The sequence below is a fragment of the Helicoverpa armigera genome, chromosome 3 (genome assembly GCF_030705265.1).
Source record: "Helicoverpa armigera isolate CAAS_96S chromosome 3, ASM3070526v1, whole genome shotgun sequence".
NCBI lineage: Eukaryota > Metazoa > Arthropoda > Insecta > Lepidoptera > Noctuidae > Helicoverpa > Helicoverpa armigera.
In genome coordinates, this window is record NC_087122.1 from 510,693 (window position 1) to 531,628 (window position 20,936).

The 20,936-nt window shown below is 33.8% G+C and overlaps 1 protein-coding gene and 1 long non-coding RNA gene across 7 annotated transcripts in view; both read left to right on the forward strand.

Moving 5' to 3' along the window:
* Positions 1-1,027: 1,027 nt before the first annotated feature.
* Positions 1,028-20,936, forward strand: part of LOC110381702 (uncharacterized) — a 132,777-nt gene continuing 112,868 nt past the window's right edge. For all 6 annotated transcript variants that reach the window (XR_010278110.1, XM_064043458.1, XM_064043461.1 and 3 more), the window contains exon 1: positions 1,028-1,204. The gene's annotated coding sequence lies outside the window, so the exon portion shown is untranslated. The remainder of the gene's footprint in view (positions 1,205-20,936) is intronic.
* LOC135119282 (uncharacterized) lies at positions 5,436-9,758 on the forward strand. Its single transcript, XR_010278109.1, has 2 exons — positions 5,436-6,486; positions 9,265-9,758. It is a non-coding gene; the product is annotated as an uncharacterized LOC135119282 (long non-coding RNA).

Consider the following 20,936-nt stretch of genomic DNA (forward strand, 5'->3'; position numbering starts at 1 on the left):
GTCTATTTGTTTGGGAATGGGGTGTATAGCTTGACAATTTGCAAGCCGTTTCTGATAATCTGTTTTAAGAGCACCTATACCCTTTAAATAAAAGCCAAGATTAGATGGCATACTTGGAGGGTTGACTATTGATTAGTCGCTGCAGAAGCAATATAACTTCAGGCACATATTATTTAATTGCTTTAGCTAATAATAATGTATCCTTGCTCTCTCCGCACGTAGATCAAGTTACAATACAAACATTCTTAATTGCAACATCATCATTGAAACCCGATTGATTGGCACGTGAACTGATAATTAAAGACCTCGGAGCCTAACAAAGAGTCTCTTTGATACTGCTTATCACGTCATCCATCTCTTCTTAAGATCTGTCCGTCGACCATAACCTAGGACTCCCTTGATGGTCGTGCGGCCACTTTCCCTCCGATCGACAGCTTCCAGATAACATCGGCCATCTTCATTGATAACTGGCTGTGACAAAGACTGATGAACGCAGATGGGGAACTAGGTACAATACTCGAGATGTGCATTTATAGGAAATAGAAAATTGTTTGCAATATGCGGACATCAGATAGGTAAGTTGTCTGTTTATTCGATATTCTATAAAGCGAAATGTTGCAAGTATAATGACAATTCATATTTTATTCGCAAAGTTATGAAATGAAATTGAAATGAAGATCATTGACATCATCTTGGTAACTTATGGATCATTAACCGAGACGAGATGTCTATGACCCAAAATACAATCAGTTATTTTTCAGGCATAACTTAATATCAAACCTTACCGAAACGGCTGTGCAATTTATTAAATTCCCGTTAATTAATCTTGCGAAATTGCTTCGCTATTTGTCACACAATGTGGTAAGAAATTAAAATGTAATATAACATCCGGGACCCGTGGAATTTAATCACAATTTTTTGTAAGTCCGTTCTACGGTAGTACGTTTTAATCTTTGCGCATCAAACCGCGACCGCTTTCCACGGTGCGCGCGCGCCGGCCGACATAACCACAGAGTACTTTGACATAACGGCGCGAGTGACGACGCCGCGCGCACGTGAAGCCTGTGTCTGCGCCGCGAGTGACACGCGTGTGAACATCATACTTACGACAAAGTGACTGTGCCTGTGAATGCTCCACCATACCCGAGGCTCTGAGGTGCTTGTGTAGCAGTGTTTGTATTGTGGTGACCAGCTCCGTCCTCAGGTAAGTCCGCAATTTCTCGAGCTATTCGCAATGATTCGGCCTCTTTGATGCTGCAGGAATTGTTCTGCGGAATGTTATTAAGTATTATTGACTTTCTAATTGTGTTTAAATATGTTGATTTATACATTTTATGAATTATTCACACCGCATTAGCATAGTCTCATTTTGTGTTTTCTATTTTGTCTGATATTTGTAAAGTCCAAGTTGATTAAGTGGTTACGGTAGCTTAATGAGCTTAATTTCTTTCTTGCGAGCTATAAGTCAATCTATTCGGTGCGGTATCATTTTTAATGAAACCTTATGTTGTTGATCAATACGCATGAAGTTTGCGCATTAATAATTCGGCTTCCACCCGCATTTGGCACCGCAAGGTCGACTTTTAATGGTAAAAGTTGTTTTATACTCAATTAAATTTTACAACATATTCGGCAATCCATTTATCATTTCAGATGACATCTTATGGTCAATCGACGTAAACTTAAGTGTAAAGAAAAAAATATCCTCTACTTTATGATGGATCTTAGACAAATGTATCGTTTCAAATATTAAAGATAAGTAGAAAAATTGAACGATTTTAACGTAATTTTATAATTATAAATCTCTTACTTTCCAAAATACCTAGGTACGCTTTACATCATACACTTTCCCAAAATCATGCCTTCTTCCCGGAAAACTGTAAAAAGTCCAAGAATTTTCACAAGACGAGGTGTCTTGCGACTGACTTGTCAATTAAATACTTATTAAACACAGCAAATAACTTAGAAACTAAGTATCAACTAACAACAAAGTAGTGAAAATCAAAGACTGAAAGACAGACGCAATTGTCTTTGGCCGGAGATGGAACGCAGCTCAGCACCTGTGCACATACGGAATGTAGGCTAATGTCGCTTGCTACGCCTAATTTATAACTTCACACTTATTTATGTTTTATTGCTAATATTGAAGATGACCGTATTGTTGATAAAAATTTAATGAAAATCCTACTAATATTATAAACGCGAAAGTTTGTATGTATGGATGTATGGATGTTTGTTACTCTTTCACGCAAAAACTACTGAATGGATTTTAATGAAACTACAATAATATAGCTTATACATCAGAATAACACATAGCACAGTGATTCACTCTAAGGCCATAAATCGAAAAATGTCATAGGCTTATCCCCATTAGATCTACTTACTAACTGATTAACAAGTAAAGAAGCTACCAAAAACTCTAAATACCCGTGTCATAAGGTCAACTTATTGACCACTTTTGTGCATCGGAAGTTGGCGCATCTCGAGTCTAATTATCGCAACGTGTGAGACATCAAAACTTAACACTTTGTTTTTGAGTGTCACTATTCCAAATCAAGTGTTTACGTATGGTGATAGTATGGAGGTCCAAGACCAAGGTATGTACTTCTATTATCAACTACTTTTTTATTTTTTTTAATGCGTTTAATATTTTTTTTAATTTTTTTATTGAAGGTAGCGTTTTTGTAGATTTGTTTGGTATACTTTGATTTCATTTGGACCTATAACTTTTTGCTGCTCAGTGCTGCACTTGAGGCAAATGTTTTTCAAATAAAGAGGATGTTCTTATAAAACCATATAAGTTTCATCTGCATCTTTCTGCCCCTTCTTGGGTTAAAGGAGTGTCAAAGTATGCATGTCCATAGTATTGAAAAAACTTTATATTTTAAGTTCAGCTTTCATGTTGTTTTAGGTAAAGCTTTCAAATGTTCTGTTTCGAGGACGACTATTTTTGACATTTGGCACTCTAAAGAGGGTAGTCCAAATGAAAAATGCAACATGTCCTGAATACTTTGACCGAAACATCGTGCCTTTCGGATGACATCATAAATATCAAACTAGAGACTTTAAGTAATAAAATTATGAATGTATGTAAACGAATTTCTCATTATTGGGCAAAATCAAATCGTAGTAGGTCTAAATTTATAGAGAAATATTCAGATTGACTGAATGTAGTTGAAAATATTGATGTAGAGCGAATTGAGTTACATTTATCTCAGAAGTCTGGCAAAGTTGAACCATCAACTTCTTCATTCAGATCCCTTCCCAACAGGTTTACGAAAGTTACCTGTTAAAAACAAAAGGTGTGCTATCAAAATATGTTCTAGATTTGTTATCTGTTTGTAGTAAATACTTTTGAGCTTGAATGTATTCTGGTATATTTTGTGTTTTGTGTGTATTTGCAAAAAGGGTTGTTCATGTATTTTTGCTGTTTTATTTTATTCCTTTGGTTGTTTTTAATATAAATAACCATTATTTATATAGATTTTTCATTAAAAGTCGCAGTATGACATGTTTTAGGTTTATCGTCTAAAACAAAATTACTGCGAGTAATTTTTACACCTAAATAGTATGATATTTTTGTTAAATGAATGTGGTTATGTTATAATTTTAATAATTTACACTTATCTTAACATATTTCAACGTGTAAAATAAATTAATTAAAAGTATTTGTGAGTTTCGTATTTATGGCCGCCTTTGTATGGAACGTGAATCACTGTGCATAGGCTACAATTTGTAAACATATTGTTCGAAATACTAAACCTGCGCAGACGAAGTCGCGGGCACCAGCTAGTAGGTATTTAATAAAAAACTGTAGGAATTGAAGTCTCTGGGGAAATTTAAAGCGTAACGCTTTAAATTCTTCTAATTGGTATGATTGTTATTTAACATAAGCTGAACACAGTTAAATCTTGATGGCAGTAAAATTGCGGAAAAATCCTTATGTATAAAATCTGTAAGTAACCAAACTTAGTCACTGGTGAAAATGTTGTTTCCAAGAATGAATTAACTTGTCTATACAGCTAAACAAACATGAATAAAATTATATTTACGAATAATAAGGTACACATTATATTACTACCTACATATTATGTACTTTAGGAGCGTGTTAATTACATTAAGTAAGTATTAAAATTATCAAAAACATTATTAAAGTAACCTTGAACGCCGGTGAATTAATCCATGAAACCATATGGTTCTCTAATGAGAAATTAACTAATTTAATTATTGTACTCCACATACCTAGCTATTCAGAGAAAATGAGCCTTATAATTTTCTTTTATTGATACACATAATCGTAATTTTTCAAGGAATTTAAGAAAATAAGTACATAATATGAAATCTAAAATCATAAGATTTTCTATTAAGATGGGTATCTTTGCTCTTTGTACTATTCCAGTCTATACGATTGATGTTGAATAGGTAGTTTTGTGTTAATTCCATAAATATTTTTCTTTCCAAAAATATAAATCAGTTACCAGTAATCAGTATCTACCATTAAGTATTAAAAAAATAAAAATAAAATAAAATAAAAATAAGTATTAGATCTCTCATACACTTTGTATAAACGAGAAATAAACACTGCTTCCTACAAAGTGACTATGTTTAAAAAGCCGTCACTAGGTAAATATTTGCTCCATTTCCGTAACAATAACAAAGACAATAGCGATAGAAAAGTTTATCATTACATCTCCTCATACGGCATATGTCATAGGAAATGTATAAACAATGACAGTAATTAGCTTAATCACTGTGTCTACAATGTTACCGGAACTTTAAAACTTGCAAGTTGCAACACACTGCTAAATCTACTTACTTCCCAAGACCTTTTTTGGGAAGTGGGACCTTTTTTTTGGTATCAAATGCACACACATGTTTTGGGAAGCAGAAGGAAGTATCAGATTCTGACTGAATTCTGGAGCATTATATGTTACTTTCAGCCTGTAACTTACAGAGCCATGGTAATGTTGGATTATATAAAGCAAAAACTAATACCCCTAACTTTCGATAACATTGTTCTTTGTTCTATCTGAACAATCTACTGTTTATTTAACTCTACACACACTGCGTCACGGGATCTTGTTAGACGGACGTATTGCTTCCAAGTACCATTTAAAGTATAGAATAAATATTTCAATATCAAATTAGTATATTATTTCTTTTAATCCCATACCTCCTATAGGTTATGGGCCCAGTGCGAAAAAGGACATTTAGTAGTGAGAACATTCAGTAGTGCGTAGTGACAGTAAAGTGCATAGTTGTAAATAAAAATAAAGTTGTGACAATGGAAAAAGTGAAAAGAAACATTAAGCCTTTTAATGGAGAAAAGTACAGTGTATGGAAATTTAGAATTCGTACACTGCTTTCAGAGTTAAACTTGCTCAGTGTTATTGACGAAGAAATTCCTGGAACGCGATCCGCTGAGTGGAAAAAGAATAATAAGGCAGCCAAAAGTATTATAGTCGAATATTTGGCGGACTCATATCTTAATTATATTAATGAAAATGGGACTGCTCAAGCAGTTTTTAAACATTTTGACGCGATCTATGAAAGGAAAAGTGTAGCAACTCAATTAGCGCTGAGAAAACAATTATTGGGATTAAAATTAAAAGCCGATATACCCTTGATCAAACACTTCTCAACATTTGACGATCTGCTGACAGAATTATCAGCTGCTGGAGCTAAATTAGAGGAAACGGACAAAGTAGCTCATTTATTACTTACTCTCCCGAATACATATGATGGCGTTATCACTGCAATTGAGACACTATCTGAAGAAAATATCACTCTCGGTTTTGTAAAAACTAGACTATTAGATCACGAAGTAAAATTAAAAAACGAGAGTCGTGATACCAGTTTAAAGATACTCCATGTTGAAGAAAAATATAATAAAACAGATACAATCGCACAAAACAAAACTATTTGAAGAATACAACATTCAAGAAAACAAACAAACAAAAATTTGTGAAATGTCATTACTGTGGACGCAAAGGACACAAGAAACAGGATTGTTTCTATTTCAAAAGACAGACAAATATACAAAACAATGCCCCAGAAAGGACAAGACAAGTCCAAACTATTGCCCTGCAAGAGGGAACGACCTCGAATTCTTCTTTTTCAGGATTTGCGTTCATGACAAGCGCATACCATTATGAAAAAGACCACTCGACAATTAAATTCCTATTAGATTCAGGAGCGTCTGATCACATCACAAATAGAGATGATCTCTTCACATCGTTTGAATGTTTAAATCCTCCTTTAAAAATTTCAGTAGCTAAAACAATACATTTATTTCAGCAACTAAAAGGGGAAACATAAATCTTATCAGTCAAACAGGAGTGCAAGGAATACTTACAAATGTATTGTTCTGTGCCGAAGTACCATATAATTTAATATCGGTATCAAAGATGCAGCAAGCAGGATTCACCATAATATTTGATGACAAAGGCACACAAATTACAAAGGAAGGTAAAATCATCATGAAAGGTAAGACATTGAATAATCTTATAGTTCTAGAGTTTAAAATACCAGTAATAAAGGGAATCCGCTTCCCAAGCATGTTATGTTAATGAAAATAAATATGAATTATGGCATCAACGCCTAGGACATATAAGTAAAACTAAATTCCTGCAGTTAAAATGTCATAATATGATTGATGACTTAGATGAAATAAATACCGTAACTCCAAATGATAAGTTGTGTGAAGCATGCATAAATGGGAAGCAGACTCGCCTGCCTTTTAATAAAGTTAAAGACAAAAGTTACATTAAACGCCCTCTGTTTATTGTGCATTCAGATGTTTGTGGTCCTATAACACCTCCAACAATAGAAAACAGAAATTATTTTGTTTTATTTGTTGATGAATACACACATTATTGTGTGGTGTATATGTTAACTTACAAATCAGAAGTGTTTACAGCTTTTAAAGACTATGTCGCTAAAAGTGAGGCTAAATTCAATTTCAAAGTAGTAAATCTTTATAGTGATAACGGTGGTGAATACTTATCCACCGAAATGAAAAACTACTGTAGAGAAAAAGGCATAAGCTATCATTTAACAGTTCCTAGGACCCCACAGTTAAATGGTGTTGCAGAACGTATGGTTCGCACAATAACAGAAAAAGCTCGTGCTATGTTAAATGGCACTAAAGCATCAAAACGTTTTTGGGGAAATGCAGTTTTAACTGCAGTTTATTTAATAAATATTACGCCTACGAAAGCTTTAAGTCAATCAAAGACACCATACGAGATGTGGCATGATAGGAAACCAAGCGTTAAAAATCTCAGAGTTTTCGGTTCAACTGTATATGTTCATAATAAAACCAGTAAAAACAAATTTGACAATAGGTCGTGGAAAGGAATACTGGTAGGTTATGAACCCAATGGTTATAAAGTTTGGAATACAGAATTCGAAAAATATGAAACTGTAAGGGACGTTGTAATTGATGAGACTAATTTTATCGAATCTAGGCCTTCATTACGACCTGAACGGAGTAATAATACATATTCCCAAGACGAAACTGATAATGACTCCGTAACAAAATCAGTGTCTTATAAGTCTCATAGTTCTGGCCCTAAATCAGATAGCTCTCAATCTGATGAATGCAGTACAAGTAAAATTCGAAAAATCGGTAGTCATGAAATACCGAATGAACCTGAAAATGAATCTGAGAGTAGTTTGAAACACAAAAATCAGGATAAACCTGATGAATTTTTAAATTTACGAAGAAGTGAAAGACTGAAAACATGTTCGCGTAAATCATATAATGAAAATGACTATGATGTCTATAGTGCGTTATCCATCACAAGTAATATACCAAAATCATTAAATGAAATTAAATCTCTGAACGATAGGAATCAGTGGGAAAAAGCAGTCAGAGAAGAACTCAATTCTCTTAAGAAAAATAATACATGGACATTAGTACCAAAACCATTAAATAAAAATATTGTAGACTGTAAATGGATATTCACTATTAAAATGACGTTTCAGGTCAACCTTCAAGATATAAGGCACGTCTTGTCGCTAGAGGTTTCAGTCAAGAATATCTTAGTGATTATAATGAAACATTTGCACCAGTTGCTAGAATAGCAAGCTTTAGATTCTTAATTAGCTACGCAAATCAATATAATTTACTGATTCATCATATGGATGTAAAAACAGCATTTCTAAATGGTACACTAAAGGAAGAAATCTACATGAAAGTTCCTGAAGGTGTAAAATGTAAAGATAATTACGTATGCAAATTAAACAAAGCTCTTTATGGCTTAAAACAATCAGCTAGATGTTGGTACGAAACATTTGAACAATGTCTCAAAGAAATAGGTTTTCAGAACTCCCCAGTAGATAGGTGTATATATATGAAAGGTAAAGGAGACATTTCTAAAAATATTTACGTAATCTTGTACGTCGATGATTTAGTTATAGCATGTGCAGATTTGCAAACAATGAATAATTTCAAAGCATATTTAATGACTAAATTCGAAATGACCGACTTACACGATATCAAATTATTTTTGGGCATTAAAATAGAGACACCATGATAAAATTACTTTAGACCAAAGTGCTTACATTAAAACCGTTTTGAATAAATTTAATATGAGTGATTGCAATCCTATAAACACACCGATGGAGCTTAAATTAAACTATGAAGCTCTTAACGCTGATAAGAAGTGTGACGCACCATGCCGTCACCTGATCGGTTGTTTAATGTACATTATGCTTTGTACGCGTCCGGACTTAAGTACATGCGTAAATATTTTAAGTCGGTACACAAATAAGAACAATAAAGAATTGTGGTTATGCTTAAAGCGAGTTTTAAGATATATCAAAGGCACAATTGATTTGAAGTTAACATATACAAGAAATAATTACAATAACATCCTAAGTGGATATGTCGACTCAGATTGGGGTGGCCACGATTGTAATGATAGGAAAAGCACTACTGGATATGTGTTTAAATTATTTGATCAAAATACAATTACATGGTGTACAAAGAGACAAACATCAGTAGCGGTCTCGTCTACTGAATCCGAATATATGGCTTTATATGAAGCTGTTAAAGAAGCATTATGGCTTAAGTCTCTGGCAGAAAGCATAAACTTAAAATTAATAAGCCCATTATTTTATATGAAGATAATAACGGATGTATTAGCATAGCTAATAATCCAACAAGTCATAAAAGGTCCAAACACATAGATATAAAATATCATTTCTCTAGAGAACAAGTTGAGAAAAATGTAATAAAATTAAATTATATTTCCACAGGTAACCAGTTGGCAGACTTGTTGACAAAACCTTTACCAGTCGTGTCTTTTATAAGACTGAGAAAAGGATTGGGTATAGAATAAGTTTTAATTTAAGTACAATTTCATTATGAAATGGTCTGATCAGGTTTTTCTGGGTTTTCCCTGATCCTGTGCAGCAAATGTTGGACCATTATTGTACAGTTGTCCCAGACCTTACTTGGAAGTATAATATGTTACGTCGTATTTATAAGTTGGTATTCACTTTGTAATGTTGAATTGTAGACTAGATACTGTATAGTAAACTAACGAATGACTAAAAGTTAGGGATTAATTTTTGAGGGGGCGTGTTGGATTATATAAAGCAAAAACTAATACCCCTAACTTTCGATAACATTGTTCTTTGTTCTATCTGAACAATCTACTGTTTATTTAACTCTACACACACTGCGTCACGGGATCTTGTTAGACGGACGTATTGCTTCCAAGTACCATTTAAAGTATAGAATAAATATTTCAATATCAAATTAGTATATTATTTCTTTTAATCCCATACCTCCTATAGGTAACTACATTTTTGAACAAATCCCGCTGGGCTATCCTTATTTCATCTCCATACAGTATATAAATTGCCAGATAACGTGCTGATCAAAAGAATACTAATAAGATACTTAATTTTCCTATTACTCGATTTTCCAAGCGAAAATCGTATCGGAAATTCACATATTTCGGCTCGAAACCAAAGGATTATCCCGTCAGCTCATTTCGTAGCCCATTCAAGCACGTTACAAACAACTTCTAAAAACTAGGCCTGTATTGCTTTCTGCTCCATAAGAGTTGAAACATTAGCAATTACACACAATTAGTACATAAAAGAGCTATGTTCTTACCGTACTCGGCCATACCGGTACCGATATCTTAATTAGAGAAAGCTAAGTAAATTGATCTCGTATTATCTGAATGTGTACTTACACTCGAAGCCGGGAGAACCGAATAAGTGATTGTAATGGTTCGACCGGTGCTGGTAACAGCTTTATTATTTACATAAGTTTATCTTAGTTTAGTGGTGTGATTAATTTTTATTTGCTTGAGATGAGGTTAGAGTTAATAGTTAAGATTATATTGGTAATTGATTTTATTAGGTCGAAGTAATTTTTATGTCACCAACTGCAGGCGCGTGCCTAAAATGTTTTGATATTTGTATTATGATAATGATAACAATTTAAAAGAAGATTGGGAATTTTGTACAAAAAAGGCCTATTATCATACAGTTGTCAAACGGTGTGTCTAAAACCAGTATGGAGAATTTGATACAGTTTCATAACTCAATGTTCTTCTTCGAAGAATTTTTGGCACAATTTCATTTATAATGCAAGTTACGGTATCGCACGAACCGTTTCGCTGATTTGCAGTTATACGGAGAAATAATTTAATTATACAAAAGACGTAGTGGTATTTAAAATTAAGAAACAAAAATAAAGAAGAGGTCAAAACGTTTTGACGCGGTTTGTTGAATGAGATTGAAATACCTTTATTATTGAAGATATTATTCTTTTTAATTAGCAAAGGATGATGATCTCCAGACAAATTGAATTAATGTCAAAAAATATAATCAACAGTTTCTCAAAGAATAAAATGCCACAAAGTATAGCATCTCACCGAACCATCCCACGGCCATCACAACACGGATCAATTTTTAGTAACATAAATATACCAAACATACAAAACATTGTAATTCGAGTTCAGAAAACAGCACGTTATTTTGAAAATAACTTCCCAAAATACCGAGACTAACCAATTTGTGGGAACTAGTTTTGTAGAAGTTAAGCTTGGTTAAGTTAAACAAAGTTTAAGTTATCCGTTGGAGTAAGTTAGCGTGATTGTCGCGGAAGCCGGTCATGCTAAGTGGTAGAATAGCGGTTACATCTTACGATTTCTTTGGGTGTATTTACAGATATTTCAAATAACTTTGCCACTGTTAAGTTGGCTTGTAATTGGGCAATAGCCAAATTGTCCTTACAGAACTTCATTACGCGTCCGCGAAGCATCAAATGGCTGACTCCAGACCAGCATTGAGTTGGTAGTTCCATATGTCTTAATAATTTCTTTCTATTTCTCTGTATTGATAACTAGCCGATTTCCCGCGGTTTTACCCGCGTCCCGTGGTAACTGCTGCCCGTACCGGGATAAAATATAGCCTATGTTACTCGTGGATAATGTAGGTTTCGAATGGTGAAAGAATTAAAAAAAACGGTCCCGTAGTTTTTGAGCCTATTCATTACAACCAAAGTAAACAAACAAACAAAGTTTTCCTCTTTATAATATTAGTATAGATTTACTCTTGTGACCAGGTCTATGTATAGGTACAGGTAACTGTTGAGTATGAATGACTATGTGAGATGTCACAGGCTTTTGAAAGTCTGGTGGTCAGGGAAAGTAGCAACTGCAATATTAAATTGACCATTATCTCAGTTATAGTAAACTAGTAGTAAATATAGACACTACAGACTATTATATTACAGTTAACTAATAACCTAATAAATAGTAAGTTTACTTGACTTATTTATGTTTAGAAATACATATATTATACCACAGACATCTTTTTTGTGTAAAGTATATAATATTCGATTAATATCCAATATGAAATACATTGAAAATTAAATATTGTGCTGCTCAATTATAATCAAAATTATACATAGTAAGTTGCGGAGTTTAAAATCTTTAACCGATCTAATATCTTTACTCTTATTCTTATAAGTTCTTACTTATATAATTTCATTTTTTTCAATACCTAACCTACATACTTAGTTGTATTACAGTTTAGGCTACCTAGTTACAAGGCAGTTAGGCCCTGCGGATAGCAAAAACCAGAAGTTTGTCGCAATACACAATATTTGTCGCAACGGCTCGCACCAGTACCAGTTTTACACAACATAGCTTTATTTACTATATTCGTATTAATATCACGGGTATTAAAACCCCTTTACCTAAAAATAATAGTTATGTAGTTAGAAAGAAGTTTCTGCATTAAGAATTCGGGCCGTTTTTGTCTCCCAAAAATATTGCTGTGTACTTCTCTGATGGTCATGAGAAAAGCAGCCACTTGCATTAAATGCATTATACTTAGGTGTTAAGATTTCAATCGAGCCTCGCTGCAGCATATTCCGGGTTTCAAGCCTTGTCTAAAATCCCAGCTAAGCAAGTATAACATTGTTAGTCTTCACGGATAAGTAAAGTGGACGTTTCACATATTTGCGATGGTTTAAAATTGCGCTGTTTACCTCAATAGCTAGCCAACCATCGTCAAATCTCATAAATTGTCCGTTTGCAACATTCCATTTGTTCGGTTCGCAATGAAAATGTTAGAAAACAGAATCAAATTACATGCTTCAGGTTTTGTTAAACTAGATTTCATCTTATCTTTTGAAGTGAAGCTAAATTTTAAAGAAATGGAATCGCATTATGAAAAGATTAATATTTCAATATCAAATCCAGTAAAATCTATCAGTATTAAGGTGTATTTTAATTCCAAAATATCCAAAGATAAATAACACCATTAAATCCAGTAGTAGCGCCACAATAACAATTTCAACTACTTATTAATAACCCTTATCTGCAATTACCTCTAAAATAGCCGTTACCAACCGTGGACTGTCCACTGAAAACAAGATATCTTTGTCGCAACACTCAATAATTGTCGTAAGTCCACTTCGGTATGAAAGTGTGGAAATTATTTGACAAGCCTATGTACGCAGTTCCTAGTTCAGCCATGTAGTGTTTACGAAATGTCTGACATACCTACCTACCTACTAGCTTGATATATAGACTGTCCGCGGATAATGATTGACACACGATCCTAGGCCGATTGATGAAGTTTGTTTGCAATTTTAGGTCGAGTTGGGACTGTTTTGTTGTTTGTGTTGATAGATGATTATGTTGGATGGTTTGTGTGGGTATATGGGTCAGGAAAATAAGGCTAGGTTGAATCAATTTCTTGTAGTTCGCTGTAATGTTGCTTTGCACAGTTTGCTTTCTTCAAAACCCAGTTCTTGTTCATTTGTCGCCTCATCTGCGTCAATCATCTGCCTAGCCATTAACAATCTATATTGGGGTCGGCTTGCAGTCTAATCGGATGCAGCTCATCACCAGTATTTTACAAGGAGCGATTGCCTGTCTGACCTCCTCAACACAGTTATCCAGGCAAGACGATACCCTTGACAAGACTGTTTTTCTTTTTTTTCTTGCTAAAGACAGAGATCAGTCACCGTACGTTTGCACAATACAAACTACATCAAGGGCCAAGCATCTACTTCTTATTGTCATTCCATTATTACTCATATCTCCTACAATTCTATTACATCAAACACTTCGGAGTATTCAGTACAAAAAAATAATAATACACCTAATAACAGGTCTCAGGACAAATATGTAAGTTGGAGAAACAATGGATTTTTGCTTGTTTTTGTTCAAGTTTCGCGTGGAACAATGATAGACATTGTGGTGTTAGTCGTAACAATATGGCTTCTCATGTGTTGCACCCGTTTTTGTTGTTATCTGAGGTCGTTTTGTGTCTTGTGTCATAAAATGGATTTAAGTGCTCAATAAAAACGAGAACTGGTTGATATTATAAGGAAAATTGAAAAATTGAAAATTGAACACAGTCAATATTTCCTTAAAATAATCGTCGCTGCCAGAAAGTACAGCCATAAATAAAGAAATAGTATCAGTAGCTGCCAGAAATCATACCCGTGAGAAGATGCTTCTCACTGATATTATTTACCATCTTTGAACCTTAAAGTTCAAAAAATATTTTAAAACCACACAACTTAAAATCATGCCACTAACCTTAATATTATAATTTAGAATTCATCCGATTTGCTATAATAATAATATTTCTATGTAGACCAAGTATAACAGAGATTTTTACAATAAGACGAAATCGTTTAAAAGCCATTAAGTTTGGATTAAATTGTAATAGTTTAATTCTCACGCTGATCAAAATGTTCTTTAAACTAAATAGTTGAGGTTTTTTTATAACTTTCCATCTTAACTTCATCGCGGTATAATAATGTTTAGCTCCATAAGTAGGTCACCTAAAAAGTTATTACACACCTAAAGAGTAATTTTAGTTTTACCTGCTGACTTAGGAAAAAGTTTGTTACAGTGTTTTAGGCCCCATACAAATATGAATTTTAGGTATTTCCTTGCTATTGTTTTAGACAAGGGTTATCCTATTATTTAAATTGTTGATAGCGGAAATAAAAAAAAAACCTACCACTTTCCACCGTATTAAATCAGTTGAAAACGGGAAACGAACTGTATGTTAAACCTCAAATCCCAAAGTTAAGATGTCTGTCACCATATTTTTCTCCCAGTTTTAAGCAATTTGACCTAAAATAGTATTCAATCACCTACCATAATAACTTCCTTAAGCCCTAACTACCAGCCCAGCAACAACAACTATTGGTTACAGTTATTATTTAACCAGGTGTCGGTTGCATCACAGCCGCATGCGCAGGGCATCGACAAAAACCGTCCGTTGGGTAACTACTAACTAACGTTAGTTCTCGGTACGCCGTATGTAGTGCAAGCCGTAATTGCCGACTGCATTGTTCAGTGCGGTTATGATACATGAAACATGGACTTGGCTGTGCTGTACCTACTGAAGAATTTGGTGGTAAAAGGGTAGTATGAACGCCATATTTAACAAATAATAAATATACACATATGTACATAAATAAACACTTAAAAATAATCTTACATACCTATACATATGTACCTATATACAGCTTAAAACTGATAAACAGCATAAAAAATTGATTCTCATCGATGTCACTCGGTAATGTACCCAAAATACCATACTTAGTATAAATGCGGAAAATAAGTTTTTCATCCCACCATCTCGGAAAGAGTAGTTTCACCCTTTGATATCTGAGCGCAAAAGCCGTTTTTATCCTCTAGAGCGGCAAAGTGATTTGAATTTAGAACATCGTGTGAAATACTCCATTTTTGTGACAATCTTGATAAGACTTCAAACAAATACATATTAAACAAATAAAATACTGCTTAAAATAATAAGGTATTCAATTAATTAAATAATTTTTATTATTGTTTTTACATCGATTTTTAACCTCGTTTCATTTTAATCTGAGTTTTCAAATAAATGAACTTTAATAGGTACTTCTTTTTAATTTGATACTTATATGGGCGCGCCATTTTGTTTTTTTGCATTTAGAAATTTCCTCGATGAAGTGGGATAAAATTATTATTTTTTTGAGGTCGATTTTAAACATCATTACATTTTTAAACTGAGTTTTTGCATAAATAAATTTTAATAGTTACTTACATCTTTTTAATTTGCCATGTGTGACGTGCGTGCCATTTTCTTTTTTTGAGTTTAGAAATTTCCTTCGCTTGCTCGGTCATCAAAATTGAGCCCGCGGTTAAAAAGCAACTTTGCGCTCTTGTATAACAAATAACTATTGTTTGTTGACTTCCACGATGAAGATGAATGGTGATCAGTGGTCTCCCGATGGCTTGGTGATCAGTGGGACAGCAAGAAAGAACTAGAAGGTAGGTAATAAAGATTCTTGTCATATTTGTAGAAGTCGCGATTAGTATATTTTGAAAGTCCTTTGATGCAAAAAGTACTGAACAAATGAATTAGACGAAAATTAAACTTGTTCAATCCTGGTATCATAATCAAGCGTTGTACAATAAAAATCCATATAACCCTTCCTATACGATGGAAGTTTAAATTTCTCATAAACATCAGTAAAGTTTCCGTGTTATAATTGAATCAAATAAAACAGTAAAGGCTTCCGTAGTTAACCATCAAATGTTAAGGCTATGTTTAGTAATTAGTTTCATAGGAAACTGATGTAATTTCATAGAAACGCGGAATCAATTCCACTGTACATAATTGTTATAATTTGATTCGTTATTAGTAATTAGGGATTGTTAATGTTTTGCTGAACTTTTATGTCTGATCACCGGCGCCTGATTCATCGTTCTGTAGTTACAGGTTTCTGATAGCCCTATCTTGGAGCCTGACCCTTGAATCGTTGTAGAATTGACAACAAAGAACAGTATTGTTCATATTATTATTTTATGTTATTCAATATGAAAGGAATATTGATAAATTATAAAACTATCTATGGATATTTCTCTCAGGAATACAATTATTTTATTTAACAAAACAAACCGATAGGGTAAGAATGATTAATAAATTAAATCAATACATATAAATAAACTTTATGTTCATATTATTATAAAACGACATTATTTTATTTAACAAAACAAAACGATAGGATAAGAATAATAAAATCAATACATATAATTAAACTTTATTCTTAGACTGCGATTATAATTGTTGTTTTCTTATAAAGCACTACCACAACAATAGAACTATCAGTTGTTTGGTAAAAGTGGCGCCCGCGCACATGGATCGTATGTAAACGGAGAGTACGAAGGGATGACCGCGTGAGAACACTATGTGTTGTCTAAGGCTCTTCACAGATTATGTGTGTTACATATATTTATAGAATTGTGCATTTATCTTTATGTCAACATTACGAAAACTACCTTAGTCCTATGGAAGTTTTCCCAGCTGTGTTTCGTCCTTGTCCCGAGATTTTAATTAAACGCTCTTTAAATCTGAGTGGTACAAGATTCAACAATATGTCTACATTCTAATCTTTTAGGTTTTGTATGTGTACATAACTTCTATTTATCACAACTTAAGCCTACAAATGACACAAAGAGCACGATGTTATTTAAAGATACGACTTTATTAAATGCCAAACGGGTTGTTTTATGACAGTGCCCAGTAATGGCACCGTCAAAGATTTGTGCGTATGTTTTATATCTCGCCTGCCATTCTAGATCTGCATCTTGCAGCCACTGCAGTTGTGGACAATGCAGAAATGTTCTCAAATGACGACATACTCCCACAATATCTGATGGAGAGCCTCCAATTAATCTTAGTTGAGATCAGCAATCAACGAAGTTATTACAAGTTATTATAAACTTCACTTATTATAAATTGCAGTGGAAAGCCAAGCGAAACTTTATCTGTTTACCTAGGATGGAAATTCTATTTAAATAATGTAAGCATAGCATAGATAGTTCTATAAAATGGAAGCTCTCAAAAAAACTAGCGAATTGTACACTCTACAGGCACTTAGAATTCTAAGAATTTCTTCTGAAAATTGGGAGAAAAAGTCCTTTTTTTATCTATATGTATTTTTCTATATTAGTGGTTATAATTAAAAACTATTTCTAGGAGACTTCCTGCGGCAATTAAAAGAATTTACCAAAATTACAGAACTCTTTTGTCAGAATTATCAGGTAGATAATATTAGTAAAATTGCCTAACCCAATCCTGCCCAATAGATTAGCAGTATAAAACATTTGACTACCACAATACGATCTACGAAACAGATGTTACAATAGTGTGAGTGATGGATGTCTCTGTGTGAGTGGAGCCGTGTGGGAACACGATTGCGACAATTTGGGATGGTAGGCCATTAATATTGTTGTACAATGTTATCAATGATGGCGGTTTTATCTTGTGTATGATCCTTTGACGATGTCTTTTGTGTAATTAGTTTGTAGATTTGTCCTCTCATGTATTGCTCTATGAAATTAAGCCTCTTTCTATTATTTTCTCTATTTGAGTTGACAGGTTTCCAATATTCCTGTATGTATTTATTGTCGTGGATGTGCAAAGGGCTCCTATTTTCAATCCAGAGTGACTTTCCTCAGTCAAACCCACAAACACTCATAAAACAGATTCGATTTCATTTTGAACCACGAACACGTGTAACCGTTGTGCGCGCGCGCCGAGTGCACTAACTGCTCTGTAATACTGTCACCGCGCAACTAACTGTTCCCTTCGAGAGAAGTAGCTCGGAACGCTTTGAACTTAACTTATAGCCAACATGTCTTAATAAATGTTATGTTTAAATCAATCGATGGCTTCCGTATTCGAATAATTATTTGTTGGAAAATTAATCGATTAATTTCGCCAAAATTGTTATAGCTGCTAACTTATTTAGTTCTACTTCTCGCTTATTAATACTAACATTATTTTTCAAGCGGTTTTGATAAAATATTCCGTGGATTTTGTAGTCGGCGCTAGCGCAGCCTCCAACTGACACAGTTGAAATGAACGATCGATGCCGTTATTGTTCGAATCGCTGGCGATTATCCGACAATCGAGTAGTACCGAGCATTCATGTTCTGTGATTCGATTCGGTTGGAGTTAATCTTAAGTTGGATTACTCCGTTAGGGATCATAAGCGTGATGGTTACACATTGGAGTAGAATCATCATTAGCATCAAGTGGAACTAGACTATCGAGTCAATTTAATATCATCTATTTGTGGTCAGTGTTTTATAGCCTAGAAAGTAAATAATATAATTTCTAGTTTAAAAGAGTAACTACAGCGTTTCTTCCCCGTTCTTCTCTATAGAAAGCCACGTCAATGAATGAATGGGTAGATAGACCTATTCATTGGTTTTACATTAGATAATACTTATTGCATAAAAAAGCCTTATGACATAATTGGCATCACTTATAATATAACTAATAGTGATCAATTAACAATAAATAATAGCTACTTTAATGAGAAGTCCACAGTTTTCTTTACTATTTCTGGGTAATTAAAATAAAACTTTTCCCGAAGCTTTAGGCATGTGAAACAGTGAATATCGATATCGATATTTATGTAACACGAATAAAATAGAACACGATATTTATGACAGCCGCATTCCACAGCGAAGATTGTCACATTTCCTTGGAAACAAATTGTAACATTAGAGTATACATATGTTTTATGTAAACTGTGTATTGTAAATAAGGAAATTAACAACGTTACATGGATTACAACGACGCATTGTTTACATATGTATGTTGTAAGTTGATAGCTTTGTAGCTATGTAACCAATAAAATTATTTTAAGGTTTGATTTTGACTAGAATATTATGTTTAGCTCCAAAATAATATTCGTTAATACACTTTTAGCAATTTGCTGTCTTATCCTTACGCGAAAAGTTTATTTCACTTACATTCACTTTTATGTACTTAAAGCATTTTGTAAGATCTAAAATCTTTGTAGAGTAATAGGTATTAGCTTTTGAACTTGGTAATCTTCTATGTCTGCGAAGGTCAGTTATCCATGACAATTTTCAAATATATGTTCGTTAAGTATTTCCAATTTTTGGTACCTATCATCAGTAACTAAAAAATAAAACAAGTCATAACTACTGATATAATATTTACCTATTAATAATGATTTCACAACGTAATTACGAAAACTGTACCAGTAGGTTGAAGACACAAACGTGACGTTTGTGTGTTTGTGCGCTAAGCATTATGTTGTACTTGCATCAACTCAATGAGGAATGTGCTGCATGCTGATAAATCAAATATGCGTTTTATTTTCATGCTATGTGTATGTATTGTAGGTACCTAACTATATGTTTTAGAACATTTGATATACTTATTAAATAAGAAGAATAAATGACGACGATATGCACGTTCGAAACTTGGTCATCGCAATTTAGTGCAGGAGCGAGATAATTATATGTTTCAATAAAGTAACCTAAGTATGTATTATTAGAATTTTTGTGTTTAAACCAATTTCAAAAAATATTTCTCATGAAGCAGGATACCCATAAATTCGTAATAGGCGACCATTATGCTGTGTAATATGGAGACTAATAACCTTATACCAGCGACACAGTCATCTAGAAGTGCCATATTTGACACGAGCCTGATCGCGGCGCCATCGGAGCATGACGTAACCACGCTCCAGCACCGCCTTATATGCACCATTTATAAGCCTAGGTTTTGTAAGAGATTCGTGAGAAATACATTAAGTTTAGATATCGTGATGTGTTTAATGTTTAAATAGAGCAATTGTCTACCGTTGGTGAGATATGCTTGGTTAATGGCGTAGATTATTGCTGGAGCATATCTAGGTCTCGTTTTATGTGCTTGTAATTTCTCTGGCGTCATAGCCTTGATGGCTTTATGCGTTTTTGGTTGCGGAAATCGGAATAGTGATAGTACTAGTATAACTTCTTAAACTTAGATATATATCCCACTGTCCAAGGTCTACTGTTCATCTGGTATTTAATGTAATTACTTTGTATCGTTTCGTTTTTTCTCATTAACCATTTAAGTCCTATTAAAATGTAAGTGCAAGTCGCGTGCATTTCGCCAAATTAGCCTGTCGAGAGAGGCACGGATCGCTTATGGTTAGCCGACGCAGATTTCTAAAGTAAATATCTGCACGCTTACACTCTCCGGACGAAAATCCGAACAAATCTAATCAATGGAACAACCTTTTTCAACGCATTAGAAAAACTATCAATTTATCCACGCTACATTATAATTTCTACGGTTCAAAACAAAACCTTATCCCCTATATTTATCGTTTTATTGTAGAAATAATTACATCCTCAACCGTTGATGTCGCATGCAAATCGTGCGACTTTTCTAACAAAAACTCTTCGTTCACGTTAGATTATGAAGTAATAGTCACATATGTTTTTTTTTTCTCACTGAGTACTGATTATGCGTAACAATGCACCCTAGGCAGCTTTCTACTGACGACACAGTGACGTAAGGGTGAGCCAATTAACGGTTGTTTAAGAATAGAAGATCTCACGGCACGGCGCATGCGA